Source organism: Schistocerca nitens, chromosome 7, assembly GCF_023898315.1.
Source record: "Schistocerca nitens isolate TAMUIC-IGC-003100 chromosome 7, iqSchNite1.1, whole genome shotgun sequence".
Classification (NCBI taxonomy): Eukaryota; Metazoa; Arthropoda; class Insecta; order Orthoptera; family Acrididae; genus Schistocerca; species Schistocerca nitens.
The window spans coordinates 307,284,898-307,289,897 of record NC_064620.1 but is presented as its reverse complement, the minus strand read 5'-3'; the positions used below and the strand labels follow the sequence as shown (position 1 = coordinate 307,289,897).

The window sequence follows — 5,000 nt, the reverse complement described above, 5'->3', positions numbered from 1 at the left end:
ATCAACGCGAGCTTATGACTCGCGCTTACTGGGAATTCCTCGTTCATGGGGAACAATTGCAAGCCCCAATCCCTAGCACGAAGGAGGTTCAGCGGGTTACCCCGACCTTTCGGCCTAGGAAGACACGCTGATTCCTTCAGTGTAGCGCGCGTGCGGCCCAGAACATCTAAGGGCATCACAGACCTGTTATTGCTCAATCTCGTGCGGCTAGAAGCCGCCTGTCCCTCTAAGAAGAAAAGTAATCGCTGACAGCACGAAGGATGTCACGCGACTAGTTAGCAGGCTAGAGTCTCGTTCGTTATCGGAATTAACCAGACAAATCGCTCCACCAACTAAGAACGGCCATGCACCACCACCCACCGAATCAAGAAAGAGCTATCAATCTGTCAATCCTTCCGGTGTCCGGGCCTGGTGAGGTTTCCCGTGTTGAGTCAAATTAAGCCGCAGGCTCCACTCCTGGTGGTGCCCTTCCGTCAATTCCTTTAAGTTTCAGCTTTGCAACCATACTTCCCCCGGAACCCAAAAGCTTTGGTTTCCCGGAGGCTGCCCGCCGAGTCATCGGAGGAACTGCGGCGGATCGCTGGCTGGCATCGTTTATGGTTAGAACTAGGGCGGTATCTGATCGCCTTCGAACCTCTAACTTTCGTTCTTGATTAATGAAAACATACTTGGCAAATGCTTTCGCTTCTGTTCGTCTTGCGACGATCCAAGAATTTCACCTCTAACGTCGCAATACGAATGCCCCCGCCTGTCCCTATTAATCATTACCTCGGGTTCCGAAAACCAACAAAATAGAACCGAGGTCCTATTCCATTATTCCATGCACACAGTATTCAGGCGGGCTTGCCTGCTTTAAGCACTCTAATTTGTTCAAAGTAAACGTGCCGGCCCACCGAGACACTCAATAAAGAGCACCCTGGTAGGATTTCAACGGGGTCCGCCTCGGGACGCACGAGCACGCACGAGGCGGTCGCACGCCTTCGGCTCGCCCCACCGGCAGGACGTCCCACGATACATGCCAGTTAAACACCGACGGGCGGTGAACCAACAGCGTGGGACACAAATCCAACTACGAGCTTTTTAACCGCAACAACTTTAATATACGCTATTGGAGCTGGAATTACCGCGGCTGCTGGCACCAGACTTGCCCTCCAATAGATACTCGTTAAAGGATTTAAAGTGTACTCATTCCGATTACGGGGCCTCGGATGAGTCCCGTATCGTTATTTTTCGTCACTACCTCCCCGTGCCGGGAGTGGGTAATTTGCGCGCCTGCTGCCTTCCTTGGATGTGGTAGCCGTTTCTCAGGCTCCCTCTCCGGAATCGAACCCTGATTCCCCGTTACCCGTTACAACCATGGTAGGCGCAGAACCTACCATCGACAGTTGATAAGGCAGACATTTGAAAGATGCGTCGCCGGTACGAAGACCGTGCGATCAGCCCAAAGTTATTCAGAGTCACCAAGGCAAACGGACCGGACGAGCCGACCGATTGGTTTTGATCTAATAAAAGCGTCCCTTCCATCTCTGGTCGGGACTCTGTTTGCATGTATTAGCTCTAGAATTACCACAGTTATCCAAGTAACGTGGGTACGATCTAAGGAACCATAACTGATTTAATGAGCCATTCGCGGTTTCACCTTAATGCGGCTTGTACTGAGACATGCATGGCTTAATCTTTGAGACAAGCATATGACTACTGGCAGGATCAACCAGGGAGCTGCGTCAACTAGAGCTGAGCAGCCGGCCGCCCGGGAGTGTGTCCCGGGGGCCCGCGCGAACACGCAAGCGTCCGCTCAATTATTCTGCAAACAGGAGGAGGCTGGGCTCCCCTGCACGATACACCTCGAAACCCTCTCAGGTCCCGGCGGCGCGCAGCGCCGTCCTAAGTACTTGGTCGGGTTCGAGAGAGGCGCAATCGCCCGGAGATAGGCGAGTAGACGCTTTCAGTGCGACCACCCGTGCTCCCAACTGAGCTTGCCGCTGCCGACAGAGGCCCGGGAGCGTGCTGTCGTGGTGTTGCCGGCGGGAGACAACACGCGGCCACAAACAGTGACCGGGCAGCTCCAACGCCAGCGCCACAGAGGGGCAGAGCCCCACTTGGGTGCCAAAGCGAACTCTCCCAGCACAGCGCACGCGCCAACACATCCGCACAGCTGCGATACAAACCACCTGCGAGAACCGCGGGGGCGACCGAGCAGCAGACGGCGTCGCGGCGCCGAGTGCCGGGCGGCGGCGCATCCTCAACGCACACAGTCCTCAATCGGACCAGCACACTGCAGATGTCCACCGCGCTTCGCACCGGGCCCGGGAGGACCCACTTTGGCCGCACGGCGCCGCGCGCTGGGTGCGCCGGCACGCAGATGCGCCGCCTGCCGCCTCCGTCAGCCGGCGCGCCTGCCACTGGGCGCCCCCACCAGCCGGCTGCCGCGCGTGCGCCCACGCAGCGCGCGGCCAGCACGCCGGGCGCCCCCCCCTCACCGGCCGGGGACGGTCCCACCCAGCCACCGCCGCGTATCGCTTCATACCCACATGCCCACTCACGTTCGTGGGTATGACGGGTGTCGCTGAAGCAACCGGTTAATACCTGTACCGATCGTCGATATCAACGATTCACCTCCAGCGCGAACAACCGCGCAACAACGGATTTCCAGTTCATTTGCGTAACTTGGGCAGCAAACGTAGACATCCATCTACATTTGCGACTTCTACGAGTCTTGCATGCCTGGATGTTGTGTGTCACGACGCACTCCATCAGCATACATACACGCTGCGACGTGTGCACGAAAGAACACGTGGAAGGTGGCCAGCGTACGTATGCGAATGCCATTGCACAGCTGCGAAGCGCATTCAACACGCGAACTCCTGACCGACGAGCTAGAGGTGACAGGAGGGGAGGGGGGGGGGGGCGGGGGCGATATACGTCCTATTGCAGTACACAATACAGTGGATAGCGGGACCATGTGGAAAGTAAGCAACACTCGCAAGATGTGAGGGTACGCACCGTAAAATGAATCAATACGCAGAACACCACAGTGTGCGCGAAGTGAACTATGTTGAGATGGTTGCAATTAGGCAACGCTACACGAATTCCTAGATTCATATAACTAACAATTACAGGGCAGGTTAAGGCGCAACGTGGGTTAGGTTAGGGCGCAACGTGGGTTAGGTTAGGGCGCAACGTGGGTTAGGTTTGGGCGCAACGTGGGTTAGGTTAGGGCGCAACGTGGGTTAGGTTAGGGCGCAACGTGGGTTAGGTTAGGGCCCAACGTAGGTTAGGTTAGGGCGCAACGTAGGTTAGGTTAGGGCGCAACGTAGGTTAGGTTAGGGCGCAACGTAGGTTAGGTTAGGGCGCAACGTAGGTTAGGTTAGGGCGCAACGTAGGTTAGGTTAGGGCGCAACGTAGGTTAGGTTAGGGCGCAACGTGGGTTAGGTTAGGGCGCAACGTGGGTTAGGTTAAGGCGCAACGTGGGTTAGGTTAAGGCGCAACGTGGGTTAGGTTAGGGCGCAACTTGGGTTAGGTTAAGGCGCAACTTGGGTTAGGTTAAGGCGCAACTTGGGTTAGGTTAAGGCGCAACTTGGGTTAGGTTAAGGCGCAACTTGGGTTAGGTTAAGGCGCAACTTGGGTTAGGTTAAGGCGCAACTTGGGTTAGGTTAAGGCGCAACTTGGGTTAGGTTAAGGCGCAACTTGGGTTAGGTTAAGGCAGAAGTTGGGTTAGGTTAAGGCAGAAGTTGGGTTAGGTTAAGGCAGAAGTTGGGTTAGGTTAAGGCAGAAGTTGGGTTAGGTTAAGGCGCAACTTGGGTTAGGTTAAGGCGCAACTTGGGTTAGGTTAAGGCGCAACTTGGGTTAGGTTAAGGCGCAACTTGGGTTAGGTTAAGGCGCAACTTGGGTTAGGTTAAGGCGCAACTTGGGTTAGGTTAAGGCGCAACTTGGGTTAGGTTAAGGCGCAACTTGGGTTAGGTTAAGGCGCAACTTGGGTTAGGTTAAGGCAGAAGTTGGGTTAGGTTAAGGCAGAAGTTGGGTTAGGTTAAGGCAGAAGTTGGGTTAGGTTAAGGCAGAAGTTGGGTTAGGTTAAGGCAGAAGTTGGGTTAGGTTAAGGCAGAAGTTGGGTTAGGTTAAGGCAGAAGTTGGGTTAGGTTAAGGCAGAAGTTGGGTTAGGTTAAGGCAGAAGTTGGGTTAAGGGATGGTGTGTGTGGGGGGGGGGTGGGGTGGCGAGGTTCGTTGATAGTGATGGTAGTAAGTGGACGCCTGAGGCACTATCAGATATGTCACGTCAGTTGCACTTGTGGCTCATGGCAGGTGGCGCGCCCGTTCTGTGTTTGTGGCAAAGGAGTGGCACACCTGTGTCTTTCATTCCTGCCATTGTTTATGTGCTGTGAGATGCGGCAGTGTGGTGCTGTTGGGTGCACCCCTGTGTAGGACATGTGTGGGTGTTGGTGGCGTATCTGAGCAATGGTGGTTGTAGGAAGAGTGGGATATTCAGTTTTCTGGTTCGACGTCCCGGTCTGGTTATCATAGTGTGGATGGTGTACTGTGGCCGAGAGGATGCACTGGATGTTGTTCCATGCTGGTACTTAGATGTTGTGTCTGCGTCTGTTACAGGCATAGACTAGTGGGTGATGGAGTGTGTGGGTGACGTGTGGTTGACATTGTGTGCACAGACGTTCAGCATGTATAGGGACAGTTGTATGTGTTATCTATATTCCGATGACTGCGCGTATTACTAAGCACCGCCGCGTATAAGCTTAATGTATGTATAGTCAATGCCTGTTCTATCTCTGTACAGTAGTAGCGGTGCGACTGCACTAGCTAGCTACACCTCGCGGCATCGTCCCCCGGTGTATGGCATATGATTATAAACATTCTGTCTATTAGTCAAAACCGGTGGTGTGACTACGTCACATGTTTGAGGTGGGGGGACGCAACACCGTGCCGGTGGGTCAGGGCTGCGAAACACTTTCCCCACACTGGGGGCTCGGACCCTCATTACTCGTCCCAGT

General features: G+C 54.7%; 1 non-coding gene across 1 annotated transcript in view; it reads right to left on the bottom strand.

The window, feature by feature from the left end:
- The window catches only part of LOC126196937 (small subunit ribosomal RNA), a 1,909-nt gene extending 191 nt beyond the window's left edge, over positions 1 to 1,718 (bottom strand). The window contains exon 1 of the ribosomal RNA XR_007539360.1: positions 1 to 1,718. This exon is cut by the window's left edge and continues 191 nt beyond it. This is a non-coding gene — a ribosomal RNA (small subunit ribosomal RNA).
- Positions 1,719 to 5,000: the final 3,282 nt, after the last annotated feature.